Raw genomic sequence first — 17867 nt, forward strand, 5'->3', positions numbered from 1 at the left:
CCGCCTGCTCCAGTAAGAAATACCGGAGGCAACACGAGGCATCCACAACAAAATAAAAACTTGCAGACACTTCTGCCAAGTCTTCCAAGTATTTGTTACGGTCCAACCTGCTTACTTTTGAGCTGTCCCTCCATGTGCTGTTCAACAAGAAAGACATCTTCAAAATGCCATTTCCCTTTGACTTTTAACTGTCACTTAAATCCACTCTCTCATTGTTGACACACTTTGTCGTCAGGCTTTGTTTCATCTTTTCCTCTCACGCTGCCTTTCCTTTTTCTTCTTCCACTTAGTTTACAGTATTTTTCTACACAATCTCACATGCACTTGAATAGGAGCAATTACTCGCCTGTCCCGCTGTAGTAACAGTGGTTAAGACAGAAAAACAAGGCCTTTCCTCCGCCCGCCTCTCAGTCACAGGATCAAAGATGGCTGGAGAGGATGTGGATGGAAGCAGCACTGACAACACAAAGACCGAACTAACAGCTCTGCACTGTCACCACCTGGCGCTGCCTCACAACGAGAACCCGGCTATGAGAACTTCAGGAGGTCCTGGAAACTGTGCGCCAAAAAAAACCCCACCTTGATGACCTCTCAACTCTTGGAATAGGCTGCTGTCACCTGGCTGGTAATTACCTGCCAATCAGGGCAGTAGATGGACCTGCAAAAAAAAAGGGGGTGGCAGTCAAAGATCAGGCCCAGCCACGGAGATAGAGAGAGATAAAAAAAAATAAGAGGAGGAAGAGATCGAGGGTGAGGTACAGGGGAGAACGCTGAGACAGAGAGGATAATAATGAGGCCTGTGAAACAGACACAGCTGTCAGAGCAGCAGAGGGAGACGGAGACGGTCGAGCTGGAAACACACACCCTTGTTTCTCATCTATGGATGCCAATTTTGGGGGCTTTTATCTGGCGACGCCATTGTGCCCCATTTTAGGGCTCTGATACTGTACGCCTGCTATTGTACAAGACAAACTGCAAGAGATACAGCAGTGCTCGCTGCTGTCGAACAGATGATTAGAAAAGAAAAGGGAATACGGAAACAAGGCCTGACAACTGGGCTACGTCTTGAAATAATGTTTTGTCGTTAGATGAAGACTATTTTTGGAAACATTAGAAGATATTATGAATGGTCACCGATGGTTAATTGATTACATTATGTTTCCTTTTTTCCGTGTTGTCAGAAAAGACAGTTTCTCTTCTTTGATGTTGATGTGAAGCAGCAACACATTCTCTTCTTCTGTTGGATTCATTATTTAGGCCCAACCATCAATATTGTATCGCTTGTAGTTCCTGGAGTGTTTATCCTGACAGCACATCATCTTTGACTTTCAGGCACTGTCACTGAGTTTTCGTCGGCTTGTGTAGAAAATGGAAGCGCTCTCCAGTATGTTTTCAAATCGAGGTTTTTATGGTTGCAGGTGGTGAATTTCAATGTCGAACTTTTGCAAAAACAAGAAGACTTAACAAAAAACAAGTCAAACAAACAAGTGGAGCCACTCGTCTCCCACATTGCACAAGTCTTATAAAATGAGCAAGCCCGGTTTGTCACTTTACCGACTCACAGACTTCGACGCGCACTTCCGATAACCAGGCGTTCAGACCAGTAAGCTTCAAACAAAGTGCTTATTGGATCATTGAATAGCATCTAAATCCTGCTCCCCACACACCTTTTTTGATGTTGGAATTTGGGGGTCTGCGTCCAACAATATTTCTATCTTTTTGAAACCAAGAATCTGACGAGCACAGCCACTTCCATTGGCCAGGTGTGCGGAGGTGAGATAGTAGGCTGATTTGATGATGATGATTTGAACTTCTCTTGTGTGCGCTTTTGTTCATTATTTACGCAGCTACTTCAGTCACTTTATGTACGTACAAACTAGTGCAAATTGCCTTTGAGGAAAGACACTGTTTTTTCTAATTTTAATTAATTATCGTGTCTCGCCTCTCTCTATGATGTCATGCTTTTCAACCTGCCTTTGCATTTGGACGAGTTATAAACACTCCAGCCGTGGTTGAACAACATGTAGTTTGTTTCAGGCATACCATGGCCTATTAGGAAGTTTGTGGTTTATAATACCATGCGACAGGATTTTTTTTTGTCTGGAAACCTATCACAGCAACAAAAATGGTATCTTCTGTCTCGACTATTACAAGTTTAACAGCGGAATTACGCCATTCACAAAATGATCTGTGTTGAGGCCAAAGTTAACCAGGTTCACCAACTTTGCTGGAGTTTTTTGCTGAAGCCCTCTGCGTCGGCACTCTGCTATACCAACGCAGGGGTCTCATTGAATGTGTGAAGCCTTTTATTATATGAGGGCATGACATGAATACATGGCCACTGGAAAGTGTCTAACATGTGATTTAACCAAATGCTGTGCCCTTCCACACACAGCATTTGGAGCCCTTGTACCCTCCTTCACTCAGGCGCTTCAGGCTGATAATGCATGTGTTATCATTTGAAGTGGGAACAGTTCAGTGCTTAGGGCTTAGTGTGGACACTGGAACTGGGCCACACTCTCAAAAGAAGGAGAGGGAGCAGCTTTTTGCCCTCTGACCTCTTATTTTGGCAGAAAGAGCAGCTTCCTGTTTGCAGTCTTGAAGGCGGTCAGACAGGGAGCAGGTGGACGGACTGAGCATCGGTGACCTGTGACGGACTGTGGATACACCTACTGAAGCTGCAGGCAAAACAGACTGAAAGGTTGAGTAGTACCGCACAGATGATTCGGAGCCCAAAAGAGCAGACATGAAATGAGAGGAAAAAGAGCAACTGGAACAGGAAGGCTGGAAGCACGAGAATGGACTCATTTTATTTCAGTGCTGCAAATGAATAATTTCATACCAGTGTTACAATAGCCGAAGGCAATCACACTCTGGAGAGAATTAGCAACAGTGAGGTTCATTTCACCTCCCAGTTAATCACTCATCACTTCAAAATCTTCCACACTTGTTTTTACGTGTTATTTGATTAAAATAGCGGCCACAAGTGTCTGTAATGTTTCTGAATTTCACACCATCTCCACCAGCGTGGTAAGTGGCCATGTTTAATTCATAGTTTTCTCTAAATGATGTAGAGAGCAGCGCTCGATATTGCTCTGGACAATGGCAGGCTACTTGAAAGTGATGAAAAACTCGCTAATTGTCATTTCCTTCATTTAAAGTTCACGATTCCTCCAAGCCGAAGCCCCGGCTCGTGAGAAATGACGGCGCTTCATTTCAGGCCGTCCAGGCTGTTTAGAACTTCGCACCATCTCACTCTGTCACTGCCATCTCTCCATCCTCTGCTTTGTTATCGTCTTTCTCATTATGACCACTGTTCCTCCTCCCTCGTTCCGCTTGGCTTGCCTGCTGACAAGCTGAGCGTAATGGAGATGGGTAGGAAAGGCTCCGAGCGTCGCCCCCAAGCACAGAGATATGAAAAAACGGAATAGCTGTGAGAATTATGATAATAGATTCATTTGGACTTATGATAGTTTGAATTTGCTGCCTCCGTGTACTCTTTTTCTCTTTCTTTTTTCACCCTCTCCAGCAGGAAGCCAACAGGATATTGGAGATGAGTTGTTCTGGAAATCAGCAACAGACGAGCAGACGAGCACTGACTCACCGTGATTTGGAAGACGTACAAGAAAACATTATGAATCAATTTTTGCCGGCATTCAGGTTATGTCTCTTTGTTTTTATTTTAAAAAAAGTCCAGTGACCTAATGGGCACTGAAGCATGAAATCGTATTTTAACTACATATTGGCGCTGAGTGCACAGTAATAGGCTTTGCTGCTGAGATAATATAAGGATCATACACACAGAAGAGGATCCTGTGAGTATTGATCAATGGGACAGATTCACTTGCAGCCTTTTCCCGAGATTGACTGGTGCCTCTTTTTAGGCCTTTAACATTTTGGCAGACCTCTTATATTAAGTCTACGTCTCTTTTGACCAAGAAAAATTGTTCTCAGCCTCTTTCTACACACACACACACACACACACACACACACACACACACACACACACACAGTCACTCTTCATCTCCTCCTCTCTCTTCCTGTTTCTTCCCCATCTTCTCTTGCTTTCCCTCCCTCAGCGCCCAGGGGTGCTCATTTTTCAACAAGGTATAGTTTGCTGCGGCCGGCTTGTGCATCACACACACACACACACACACACACACACACACACACACACACACACATGCAGCCGCTGCAGAGTGTTTGTATTATAGATCTGCAGAGGAAAAACAGCAGCAGCGGATACCTGGAGGTAATCATTGGGAAATTAATCTGAGGCGATACGGGCGAGTGCCGATTGATTGTCTGCCTCCTGTGTCGCTGTGATGCCCACAGGAAGGCAGCCAGTCTTCATCTGAATCACCGCTACAATAAAAAATATACATCCACATGCACACTCACACACACACACACACATACATATATATATATACCTCAAAGCTAAAGCAGCAAGATGGGATGTATGAGGAATACTAACACAGCCTCACTGGAGCTCGAGGTGAAAATAAAACATGGAAGCTAACATACTACTCTCATTACATCAGGGATTGTAAGAACTTCATGTTTCTGGATGGAAAAATAGAGAAGGTGGGAACTTTGCTAGTCCTATTAATGGATAATTCAACACATATTCTGGCTTTGCATCTTCCTCCACTTTGTAGAAATACTTTGTAGAAATAGACAGCTAATTACAAGCGTCCACAGCTCTGAAAATAAGTGCTGGATTAACATTATGAGCTGTGTTTATGGATCTTTGATTAATGATGCCCCTCCCCGGCCGTCTGCTCCCTAATGCAATATGTATGCATTGTTTTTCTTCCATTTCCTCTGTGACTCTGAATGGACTGCAACTAATTACAGACACAGCAAAATGAAAAATACAAACTGCTTTTGTGCATTCAATTTGCATTAAATCAGGCTTTAACGTCACTTCATTTTAAGCTTGATAAAAAAAAATCTGAATAAAAGCTTCTCGCGAAGATCTGTTTCCACAGGAGTTGTTTGTGTGGAAATTCAAACGGCTGCGTCTTCGCTTTGTTCCGAGAGACGAGCCCAGCGCTGAATCGGAGTCGAGCTGGAGTGCTTTAGCTGAGCTCGGCTGAACCTCATTATAACTTTTCAATTAGAGGCTGATTGAAGTCTGGCAACTGCAGAATCAGAAACTCTCCAACCGGTCGGGGCCTTTTTAATCATTCCCTTTGGTTCAAGGAGAAACTATGAATGAGAGAGGGTAATGAATGGCCCCTGTGAACTGCAGTGCCAACTGAAAATGGGGCGCTGAATTGTGTTTTTGTTGGAGAAGTTAATGTTTTTGATAAATAGAAATTGTCCTGATTTGAAAACAACAAAAGATGAAACAGTTACACCCGCATGAAAAACACACTCTTCCATATCTGAAAATGTGATAAAACATCCTGCTCTTTATTCATTTGGGAGACACCAGTAGCAGCAGCATCTCTCTGTTCTCCTGATTCTATCGGCTCTGCGCCTGCCTCGTCTCTGTCAGAGTATTCGACAGAGGGTTGGACTAAGTTCCAGGGACAGGACCAGAGGGGTGGCCAGGGTTTGAAAGGTGATAAGTAGTTGGCTTGTTACTGTTATCAGAAACCCTGTATGAGGTGACTCCAAACATGTCTTGTTGGAAAGTCAATCAAACAACTACAAAGAGACGCAAAACGACTACAAAGAAATGCAAAACGATGCAAAACGACCACAAAGAGACGCAAAACAACCATGAAGAGACAAAAAATGACGACAACAGTGGACAACGACCGCAAAGGGAAAAATTACTACAAAGAGACGCAGGACAATCACTACAGAAAAATTACTACAAAGCGGCACAAAATAATGCAAAATGACCACGAAGAGACGTGTTAATTGTACTCATTTTGTTTCCCTTTCAGTCTGGGTGTGTTGCTCTTATATAGGAGGGGTGGGGAGCCTTTTACATGTCTGTGTCCATGGCTGCTATTTGGAGTTACAAATGGCAGCTATTTATTGATATTATTTCAATATTATATATTCAATATTATTAGGAATAAATTGAAGTAGCTTATTTGGCATTCATTTATTACACTGAATAAATATTATAATATAACTATGAGTAATGTACAGTTTATTATTGCCAAGAACCAGGGCTTTAAATGTCAATCATTCTTTACCCGAGTTCCCAAATGCGCCCCCCTTCCACCATTCAAAAGTTTCTAAACCTGCCAAGTTCAGTCTCTGACAAAAGGTTTAAGTTAGATTTGAGCACTTTGAGAAACAGCAAAACAACCCGAAAACCAGGACACCGTTGTGATTCTTCTGTGATACAGACACGTTACAGTATGTTTGGTGATGTCAACTCATCTCGTGTCATCCCACTCGCTGTCTGACTGACTGACACCCCTCTCTTCTGCTTCCTGTCTCTTCGGTAGCTGCAGGCCACATGGGGAAATCTAGCACATTTTAGGGCCGAATGTTTTGCCGTTACACGTGGGTGTTTATTTTCTTTCTTTCGCACAAACGGCCTCCTCCGCTTTTCTCCCACCCTCCCCTCATCTGAGAGTCGTCCTCTGGTGCAGTTGGTGTAAGAGCCCAGCTCAGACAACACAAGCCTGCCAACAGCCTGCCGCAGATTCCTACAATCCCTCTTCACAGTCGTCTTATCCCAGGCCTCATTATCCCAAGGCTCTGGCAGTCATCAGCTGCACGGCAAACGTCCACCGAATCCGCTCAGAGCATCTTCATTATGTTTCGAGCAAACTGATCGCATACATCACGGTCCGCTGGGGAGGCCCTTGTGCATGCCTTATTTCACCAGGGTTTGAAGGAGCCCTCCCTGAGAGAAAAGAGTCTATTTCTGTAAAACGACTGATATGCATTCATTTGCTCATTTGCCGTTTCTATGGTGAAACCAGGATCTCCCTCTCTCTCTCCCTCTGTCTTTCTTCCTCGCTCTCATTTCAAACATTAATCTTCGCATTTCATATTTTGGGGCTTTGATCAGTTTTGTGTGGTGCACATCATCATGCAAGTCGTTTCCCACAGCCGGGGGCTACCATCATTATTATCAATCATAACACAGTCCAGGACGTTGCACCGCGCCAACGTCTAGCCACAGTTTTCTTAATTATACATCACAAACAAAGTCCTGCAGGCTTCAAAAGGTGAGAGTGTGTGTTTGGACTGTACACTGTACAGTCTTTGTAAGTGGACTTGAGCACTCAGGTGTCTTCTTGACAGTGTTTGAGGGCGTTCGGCTTCGGTTTAAATCCCAAACCTTTCATATTTTGCTTCCTCAGACGCCCTCAGCCTGCTCTGTTCTGACACATTGTGCCTGCCTGTGTTTGCCGTCTTTCTCTCTTCTCATTCGCCCCTTTGAAGTCGGGCTTTCTCGACAGTCTGAGCTCTCCTACACTTGTCATTAGGAGCAGCACTCCCCTCCCTCTCCCCTGCATGTCTTGTGTCTCACCCAAGGGGGGTTTAAAGCCTCACCCAGCGAATGGCTGATCAACTCCCTAGGGGGGCAAAAAGTGAGATATTGATGTGACGCAAGCCTTCAGTGTCACTGTGGAAGAATAAAAGCAGTACAGTCTTCTTCTTCATTAGTGCCTAATTACATTTCCTGCTTATAGAGTGAGACTGCTCCTTTGATGTAACACTAATTAATTGAGATTTCAAGAAAATGCAACATTTCTTCAGTAGCTTTGGAGAAGGATTAGCAGAAGCACCGGAGTTATTATGGTTGTGATTATCTTCTCTCTAAAATAGTATTTTAGCAATTAAGGTGATTAGACAAAATGAGAACAATGAGAATCAATAATGATTACACAACGTTTCAGGGTAAATCACTTGGCTTTATAATACTGCTCCCATCCTGCAGACTGACTGAAAGCTGTTTGCTGGCAGAAATAATGTAGCAGAGCCCAGAAGTGCAATGACTTCAGGGTCCCAGTGAGGTCATGAGAGGGTCGAGATAATTTATTGTCCTTATTGTCCTGCTCTTCTTTCACCTCTAGTCTTCAGGTAAAGTTGGCCTCTGCCCTGAGATCACAATGTCGTCATAAAAAGCTGTTAAACTGAGCATGAAGCTCCAGTTTTGACCCCGACAAAACAAATCGTAGCTCAAGGTGGCGTTACTGGCTTTTTTTTTCCCAGGGCAACGCTCGCTCTTAATCAGAAGATGAAGTGTTCCCAGTTGTCATCATGTGGCTGCAGTATGAAATTTCGCTCATGTGATAGCAGGTGGTCCCGTATAGGGGGAGACCTTTACTTCCCCTCGGCATTCGATACATAGCACCATAAGTCATGCAGGGTCGGGGGCAAGGTCTGAGGGGAGGGGGGGCGGAGGTCTTAAAATTGCCCTCATCTGCAGACTCTACATATACTATTCAATGATGAATCGTGAAATAGCCGTTTGCCTTATATTTGTGCATTGCAGTTGCTGTGTACCAATGAATGTCAATGTGTAGATGGTGTTCGAACAAATGATAATATTAAGTGTGTTAAATTAACTGACGCTGGTTATCGCAACTGCACAATGCACACTGATTAGTATGTGCAGCTCTACATCATTGTTGACTCACTCCTTTGGCCTTTGGAGGGTCGAACTGACCCCCCCAAGAGGAAGTGCCGAGGGGGAAGTGGTGGTGCGTTTCAATAGCAGTTAATAAGCCCTCCGACTGTATCTGTTCAAAACGCCCTCTGTCATCGGATGTGGATGGCTCTGGTTTTGGTCTGGTGGGGTCCGGTCTTTAGAGATCTTAAGTTGTTAAATTGTTTGTGGTAAGTGCTGAACCTCGTGACTTGAAGACTGGCTAGATGTTGCGACAGCGAGTTCCACTGGGATGTTCGTGGAGGTCCATGGTAGTGTAGCAGCATCTTTCCTGGTCTTATGTATGTGGGTGGGATTCTGACTCCATGTACCCGTTGGCCCGGATTACCCTCCTCTGCTCTTTGGAGGAGGATCCTGATCACTGAAATGTGGATCTGCTTGAGTGGGTTTCTTCTTCACTGTAGTCTACTTACACACTAGTAAATGGAGTTAAAGGATTGCTTTGACATTTGGGGAAATACACATATTTGCTTTCTTGCTGATTTGAGTGAGATGAGTCTCCTCGTTATGAATGGAGCTGGAGCCAGGAGCTGACTAGCTTAGCTTAGCAATAGAGACTGGATGCAGGACCTCTCTAAAAGTAAAATAAAATCTGCCTACCAGCACCTCTAAAGCATCTCACAAATGAACATGTTTTGTTTAATTTTTCTCATCTGTACACACCGGAAATGTAACATCTGTGGTTTTAGAGGAGTTACGCAGTGTTGCTTTTTCTATGCTAAGCTAAGCTCCATACTTCCCTCCCTCCCTCTATACTTCTTATCTAACTCTCTGCAAGAAAGCAAACACACGTATTTCTCAAAAACAAGATTGTTTTGTAGATGTTTCAAAAATTCAATGCTTTCTATCCCACATTCGGAAGCACCTTTTGATGCTTTTGAATTGAGCTAGCTAGATTATCGCAATGCCATTTTGTTGCTCGTCATCCTGTAATATCTATTTAAGGGCTTCAGCTCTTTCAAAATGCAGCCACTTGCATCTTAATTAGGACCAAAATAATCCAATCAAATCACTCAAATTCTAAAACATCTGCAGTTTTTAATTACAGAGCTGACTCTTAAGATCTCGCTCCTGGACTATGAAGCTCTTAATGGTCTGGCTCCAGATTACATATCTGACATGCTTCCAATTTGTCCACCCGACAGATTTCTCAGGTCACCAGACAGATGTCTCCCTCAGAGTCTCAGAGCTCACTCTAAATCTGGTGATTGAACATTCACTGTGTATGCACCTGAAGCCCAGAGCAGCCTGCCTGCTCATTGAGGTTTGCACAAACACTATCTTCATCTACTTTTGTGTGAAATAAATGTCAGTTGCCTGTCTGTCTTCTATGTTTTAACCTTTTTATTGTTTAATCACCCTGTAAATTGCTTTTTTTTATGGGATTATGATCTGCAAATTAACGTCTAGCAGGAAAATAATCTAACTGTTACACTGCAACACTTGACAGGAGGCATTTGCAGACATGTATTGGTCCCATGTTGGATGGAAGCGTTTCCTCCTGGGGAAAATTGCAATCATGATGAAGGCGCAAAAACACAGCAGTCTTGGGAATCACTGCTGTGCAATATTTTGAAGATGGTGAGTATAATTAGTGTCCTGATATTAAAGGCACTTCCAGTACTTGCTCCATTGCATCCTTCCTCTCTCTCTCTGTCTCTGGGTAATATTTAACCTAGATAAGGTTTTTTTTTTATTATTTCACTGATTCACTTGAATGATTTTTGAATCTTGCTCCATCTCAGGTAGAATTTGTTCTTTGGTGCTGCCCATTAAAAGGATAATTCCAGTTTATTGCAACTTGTCTTATTTTCACAGTTTTGACCATGATTCATATCTAATAATTCTTATAATATGTGTAATATTAGTAATAAATATATGTCATAATTATTCTAATAATAACCTTGTTCTCACCAAGTTAATTTGGTGAGATCTGGGAATGTGGCAACGGCGCTAAAAGAAGTGAGAAGACAAGCAGTGAGACTAATGCTTTAAAGTGGAATAAAAAGATGCCAGTTCTCGGAACCATCTCAAAATAGGTTTTGACGATTTGCTTTAAATTAAAAAGTTGGCCGCGATACTCGATAAACTCACTGTATAAACTTGGAATCGTTAAGGATGGCTCATTAGTGCGTACAAGGTCAACTACCGTCCCGGTGCTGTGTTGGAAGATTTAGATAATTAATGAAAGTATCCATGCTGTGCCAGGTGTGCGTAAAATACGCAGGTGTGTGCACCTCTGCCAACTAGCTGGTCTGACTCCTCGTTCACACATACGGACTCAAACACTAGAGCGGTGCGACAGGTTGCCGTTGAATGTGAGTGAAACCTTCCAATAACATCCTGACACTGCAGCTCAAGATTCAAGATTTAAAAAGTCATTCGGTGGTACGACGTGGAGAAGTGTATTTCCTCTGAGGAGCGACTAAAAGCAGTTTAAACCAATGTGGCGAAAGCAGATGGTCACAGTCAATATGACATAACTTTAACTTTAAGCAGGCGGAGATGTGAACATAATGAAAGCTGAAAGCTTCTGCTTCTGCAGTCTCTATATGTCACTGTGTTGCTTTTTGTTATCTATTAGATTGACAGTACGCAGTAGAGGTAGAAGTACTCCTGCAGGCTGACGTGGAGGTACTCTGCTGGTGAGCACGGCCCAATTCAGTCATATCAGTCAAATCGTTCAGATTTTAAACAAATTCCCATGTTTGTCAAACTTGTTTGGAGGAGAAAACTAAGATGAACACCCAAACTGTCAGTTATAAACATTCATCACAGTTTACAGACCGACAGACAGTTCTGTTTTTTAGACGTAGAGGACGCAGACAAAACTCATGACAAAAGTTGTAATGAAGAAGAGAATTTGACAGATTAAATGGATTCAGACTGAAAACAGCTGGGGGGGGGGGGGGCTGCATTGGTGTTGTTTAAGGTACTGGTGAGACAATGAAATACAATCCAGGAAGTCCAGTTTGACAAATGTGTTTAAAGGTGTGTCAGATGCCAGAACACTGCACAATGGATCTTACAACAAAACAAAGTTATCAGGGCGGCTCTTTTGACACAATGATCGCACAGTTAACAGTAATTTATAGATGGTTCCATGGTGTAATGGTTAGCACTCTGGACTCTGAATCCAGTGATCTGAGTTCAAATCTCGGTGGGACCTGAAGTTTTGTGTAATTTCCCCCCCGGGGATCAATAAAGTATTTCTGATTCTGAGAAATACAACGTTCACCATCCATTTGGTTGACCATCGCAGCGCCTCGCAGGATGACATAGAGTAGTGTTTGCAGACAAAGTTGAGCCTGGTTCACGTTCAGCTTGTTTCTCGTGGGCAATCCATCTGCTCGACCTCTGTTTTGTAGTGCAGCAGGTCTCATACACCTGAATCAAAAGTGTCTCCAAATTTTTGTTATCATAATTGATAGAAATGATGGCCTAAACTATGAAAATAAACCGGGAACGTCCTTTACAGGGTTAAAGGATTTCAGCCCGGGACACACACAGTTTGAGAGTTATGCAGGAGGTCAGGGCATCAGGGATTCGAGTATTTTTTGTATCTTAGCTCCGTTGAGTCATAAGCTTGCTCCAGAAGGGTTTGTCATGGCCGAGCTCTGCCTGTGGCACTCTCCTGCTCAGGAGCTGTCATCGGCAGTGCTTCCCTGCCAAGCCACAGCGGGCCAAGGCAGGCGCAGGAAAGCACCAGCTACAACCTCCATACACACAAACAGAAGCACACAACCGCTTAAACATGGAGAAAAAAAAGAGCAAACACAACTGCGTTTTCTTGACACGGAATGAGTTAAATTCTAGACATTTCTGTTCCATATTCATGCGAACAAGATAAATCTGTCTCTGAAATGCTCACACTCTGTCCTCCGTTGCAGAAAATTGACCGCATAATTAGCACTCGAGGACGACACCACAGGTGAATTTGCTTACTCATCTTCTCTGCAGATAAATGGGAGCACACACCGTTGCACACCTTGTGTTCATCAGTTACCCAAGTGAGACAGGTGGTGCTGGATAGTCGGCGTGTATGCCCTCTCCATAGCAGTATGTGCTGGCAGCCTCTCCTGCCATACTTTCGCCGCCTACGCAGGAGTGTTGCAGATGGGCTCTGGTGTAGCGTGAAGCTGAATGCTCCTTTACAATCCTCCACGGTAGGAAAACACACTTCCACTCTCCCACCTTTCAAATCCTGCAAACTCAAGGTCACAGTAATAAGAGAGGCCACTCACACAACAAAATCATGTCATCCTGCTGAAACTATTAGTCGATTAATTTACTAGTCGAACAACAGATCATTAATTGACAAGTCGTTTCATAATTTTCCAACCAACAATGCAAAATTGCCTCTCAAATGTGAAGAGTTGATTTTCTCTGTTTTATATTATAGTAAAGTAAATATCTTTAAGTTTTAGACTGCTGGTTGGACAAAACAAGACACAAAAGTCTTATAGGTGAAACAGTTAATCAAGAAAATGATAGGTAGATTAATTAATAATGAATATAATTGTTAGTTGCAACTCCACAGCATCACTGTAAATTTCATATATTTGGGTTTTGGACTGTTGGTCAGACAAAACAAGCAATTTGAAGACTTCACCTCGGGCTTTAGGGAAAGCATGAGGGTCATATTTTTTTCACTCACCACTGGTTTAATTTGAATTACAAACAAAATAAGATGGCAAATAAAACCAAAACTATCTGCATGGCTAGAAACCACTGAAGTAAGTCAGGAAATGTTTTTGTTCCCTGATCCTTTAAGCTCGATGTCTGAGAAGATTCTTGATAGTGTCCAAGATGGGTCTAACAAAATGTTGGCTGCAATCTCTGATATAATGACAGCCGGAATTACATTTTAAATAGAGTAAAACATGCAAGCATTATCAACCCATCCATCTGTGATGCTGTCATGATTTGAAAACAGGCCTCAGTTATAGCGAGGGCTCACTTTTAAAAAGTTTTTCAAAATTGACACGATGTCGGCCAGTATATTAAATGTCACTTCATGCTGTATTGGTTAGTTTGTAGACGCGAGTTGTAGCAGCAGTCACATTGTGAGAATTTGGTCCTAAATTTCTGACATAAAGCTCTAAATCGAACAGTATCTCACAGCGTGACCACCAGAGATTTCACCACGTTCCTCTCAACATTCGTCAGCTTCTGTAAGGGAGCCCGAAACGACTCGGTGTGAAGAGGCGTTTAAGTCATCCAGGTCACAGGATAGTAGTTTTAGAAGTACTCACTCACAGGCAATGCCCTCCTGACATCTCTCTTCCCCCAGGCACCTTCACGCCGTAACTCACGTGACCTCAAGACTCTCGCGTGACCTCGATGACCCTCAGGCGACATCAGTGTGTGAACAGCCAAACAAAAGTCAAAACACCTGCGACAGAAGTGAAGAGCCTCTTGAGTGAGTAACAAAACATCTTTAAGAATGGATGAACAAATCCAGTCGCCTTTGATTAGCACTTCTAGACGTTGAAGCGCTCACGCAAAACTTTGAAACCCTAGATGGCATATTTGTGTTGCTGCATCATTAGATCAAACAGAATTTTTTAGATGTCTCGTACATTATTTTATACGATTCTCTATAATTCAGCCCCACATGGTGGTTAATTTATTGAGATGTTGAAATCTTGACTATCATTTAAAATAAATGTCTTGCGTTTGGAGGTCCATGGGATTATCAGCGATGTGAACAAATGACCCTTGGAGTTTTACCTCCTGCTATCAGGTTCTTGATACTGAAGAAGTGGCAGTCAAGCATGAATCCCATCAGGGCAATCAAAGAGATTCAGCTGATCTAATCTGCCTTCTATTCACCTGGCTGTGATTAACCATGCTCGATTTTAAAGAGGAGAGGGGAAAAAAAAGACAAATGAATATTTCTGCTTCTAACTCTCTCATACAGGATTATTGTACTCAAGAATGGCTCTGACACGTCTCATTATGAAACACAAGATGTGATTTGGTGAGCTGCTGAGCTGTGATCAAACGCAGGAATTCATTCAAATTGCCAATTTTGCCAGTGACGAACCTGGCATTTCAATAGGGGTTTCAAGAACTGCGGCTTTTCGGATGCAAGACGAGTGCAGAGGAGAAAAAGGTCAGACTTGTCAAATTCACACAAATGCACTCTTTCGGCCACGGGGGAGGAGTAGAGTGAACATGCTGACCTCACAGCCTGAACTGTGTGTGCCTCCTCAGAGGGCAACCGTCAAGATTAATGGCCGACATCAACGTCAGCTCCCTGAAGGAAACAAAGGCATTTTAGATTTACCTATGTGTGTGTACGGATCAATGGCGAGCTACAGTACTGTAGCTCCATTCAACATCATCCATTGACAGCAGGTTATGGCGATTAAGCGCTCCTTTTATCAGGTCTAGGGCTACAACAAAGGTCCAAAACAGGATTAAGCGGAGACGTGGAACGCTACCACTGCTAATGCTACGGCCCTTTGACAATCTGCTGGCAATGAGAGGAGCCTCGACGCTGCAGGGCAGGATTAGTGAACAAAGAGATGGAGGGATATGGAATGAGGTGTGGGAGCCCCCACCCCCCCACCACCACCTCCTTTTTATCTCGACATCCAAACCGCTTCACATTCCATCAAATTCTGCTCTGTCTCTCCATCTCTCATGTCCGTGGTGTGTTGTTTGCTGCCGGATGAGTTAGTGCTGAGCGGCGGGAGCAGAGAGGAGGGACGTTCATTCATCACGAGGAAGTGCAGTGCAATCGAGGCAGTAAGTGTAAGGTAGATAAATGGCTTATAACCCCTCGAGGAATGAGATGATTCATCACTTCCTAAAATTAAGTTCATTAAAAGACTATCTGTGGAGATACATCAGTGTCTGCTACTCCAGATGATCTTGTTTGTTACAGTATACGTGCCGTTGAGATAAGTTATTTCCTCCTGTTTGTTTTTTTTTTCTTGCAGTGGTGGAGCGTAACTAAGTACTGTACTTGAACATGAAAGAGAAAATACTTTAAAAGTGTATTATGTTTTATAAGCTATCAAAGTATAAACCAGTGGCTCCTAACCCCTTTACAAAAAAGCCATATGTAGAGCCTACATTACCCACAACGCAACTCGACCACAGACAGTTTGGTCGTAAATTTGGGTGTGTTATGCTAGTAGAGGCTAATGTAGCGTCGAGCAGCTCCAGAAGTCTGGTGACCTCGCTTCTTCCTAACTTCACACCCCCCGATTTTATTTTTAAATTTCCTTCTCTTCAGTCTCAACCGACGCTGACTCAAGTGACATCACTTGAGGCAATTTATCATATTTCATGCAGCCACAAAATGCTTCATTCAACCTTTTTGACATATGCAAAGTGCTCCCCCAGACCTTTTAATTGGACTTTCATGTGTAAAATGTGATTTTTAAATGCAGGACTTTAATTGTAAGAGTATTTTTTACATTGTGGTATTGGTACTTTTTACTTTAGTAAAGGGTATGAATACTTGTTCCACCACTGGTTTCCTCGATTAGCTGATCAATCGTTTAGTCTGTCAAAAGAGTTTTGCGTCGGTGTATGAAACCCAGAAACACGTTTACAAACAAATACTCTGCTCCAAAAACAAACTAGAGGAGTATCCTCCCTGACCAGTCAGTGGAGCAGAGCTGCTGCTTACACAAACACACGAGTGGAGCCTGGGAACAAACAGGCGCTCAGAGTAACCTTGCCAACCAAAGTGGAAACTCCCCCACGCGTCCATTCATGTGAGGATGTACAGCCCTCGCTGCTTCCTCACAATACCGTTTATACTGCGAGTGCGAGGCCCGGCCAGGGACGAGCTATCGCTAGGCAACAGGCAGGAGGGAATCCGCAGCGCAGCACAGACTCTGTTACTGCTGCTACAGTGAGCTGTATGGACGCATGACAGATAACGGTCCGGATATAATTGACACTGGCGGGGGCAAAAAAAAAAAAGACAACACAGGGTCACATTCAAATTGGTCGCCTTCGTGGTGCTTTAGACACTGAGAGCAGCATGAAAGCAACATGTTCTTCTGTTCCGGCTTCAGTAAAATTAAAATCGCATAGCTTAGAGGTTCACAAACGAGAATGAAATTAACTAAATTGAAAAAATGCCCCATTATCTTGTTTTCAGGGGGCAGATTAATCTCTCAATGAATTTACTTTAATTGAAAACACTGGGATTAAAAATATGATTCCCAAATATTTTGTCTGCCTTGATTCAGGGTTTGTTTTTTGTTTTTTTTGATTGTCACGCTGGGCTTTTTAAAGCATTTAATAGCTTGAAACATCAACAGTAACGAAACTAGAAAGCAATTACAGAACACAATCATGGAAAATTGGTGGCAGATTTTTCATTCAAGTAAGTTCCATGCGAGAAAAGTGAAATTGTGTAGAAATGCCGTTTTGGTTTTTTTGAGCAAAATCAAGAGCTGCAACTATTTTCATAATCACTTCCTTGTTAAGTCTGTAAAATGTCAGACAATAGTAAAAACTGCACATTAGAACTTCCCAGAGCCCAAGAAGATGTCTGCAAATGAATTGTTTTGACCAACAGTCCAAAACACATAGATGCTTTTTTTCAAATATGAAACAGAAAGACGGCACCGCTTAGAAGCTATTGTTTCTTCAAAAATGACTTTTACATGACAATTATGTTTGAACCAATAAGCCTTCATCACAGCACACTGGCTGCCTTGATTGTTTTCTTTTTAGTCAAAAACAATTATAGACACAATTATTTACATCAATTACTCTGTTGATTATTTTTTCGATTAATCGTTTAGTTAATGTCAGAAAATAGTGAAGATTTGTGATTTTTGCACACACATATCCAGAGTGTGACTTTGGGCACATCTTCAAGTTGCTCGTTTCCTCTGATCAATAGTCTGAAACTCTGATTAAATTTACAAAGATTTAAAACCAGAACAGGAGGGTATTTTACATTTTTGCTTCATAAACGACTGAAACGATTAATTGATTATCAAAATTGCTGCAGCTTTAGAGCGAGCATTTTGTAATTTGTCGATTATTTTTTTTCAGCATGGGAAACTGGGAACGCAGTATTGAGTACTGTAAGAGACGGAGCTCAGTCAAGGTTGGGAACCGTCGCTATTTCAGACCTGAAAAGACTGTTGAGACTTTGTGTAACATATTGGGATTTAAACTTAAAATGACAAACTATATCTACAAAGTAAAACAAATCCTTTCTCAAACCGGGACAAGAAGAACTGCCACTGAAGAGAACCTGAACTGATGAACATTACCTGGTTTT

At 42.7% G+C, this 17867-nt stretch overlaps 1 non-coding gene across 1 annotated transcript; it reads left to right on the forward strand.

Moving 5' to 3' along the window:
- Positions 1 to 11696: 11696 nt before the first annotated feature.
- Positions 11697 to 11768, forward strand: trnaq-cug (transfer RNA glutamine (anticodon CUG)). Its single transcript has one exon. It is a non-coding gene; the product is annotated as a tRNA-Gln (tRNA).
- The last annotated feature ends 6099 nt before the right edge of the window (positions 11769 to 17867 follow it).

Source organism: Enoplosus armatus, chromosome 2 (genome assembly GCF_043641665.1).
Source record: "Enoplosus armatus isolate fEnoArm2 chromosome 2, fEnoArm2.hap1, whole genome shotgun sequence".
Classification (NCBI taxonomy): domain Eukaryota; kingdom Metazoa; phylum Chordata; class Actinopteri; order Centrarchiformes; family Enoplosidae; genus Enoplosus; species Enoplosus armatus.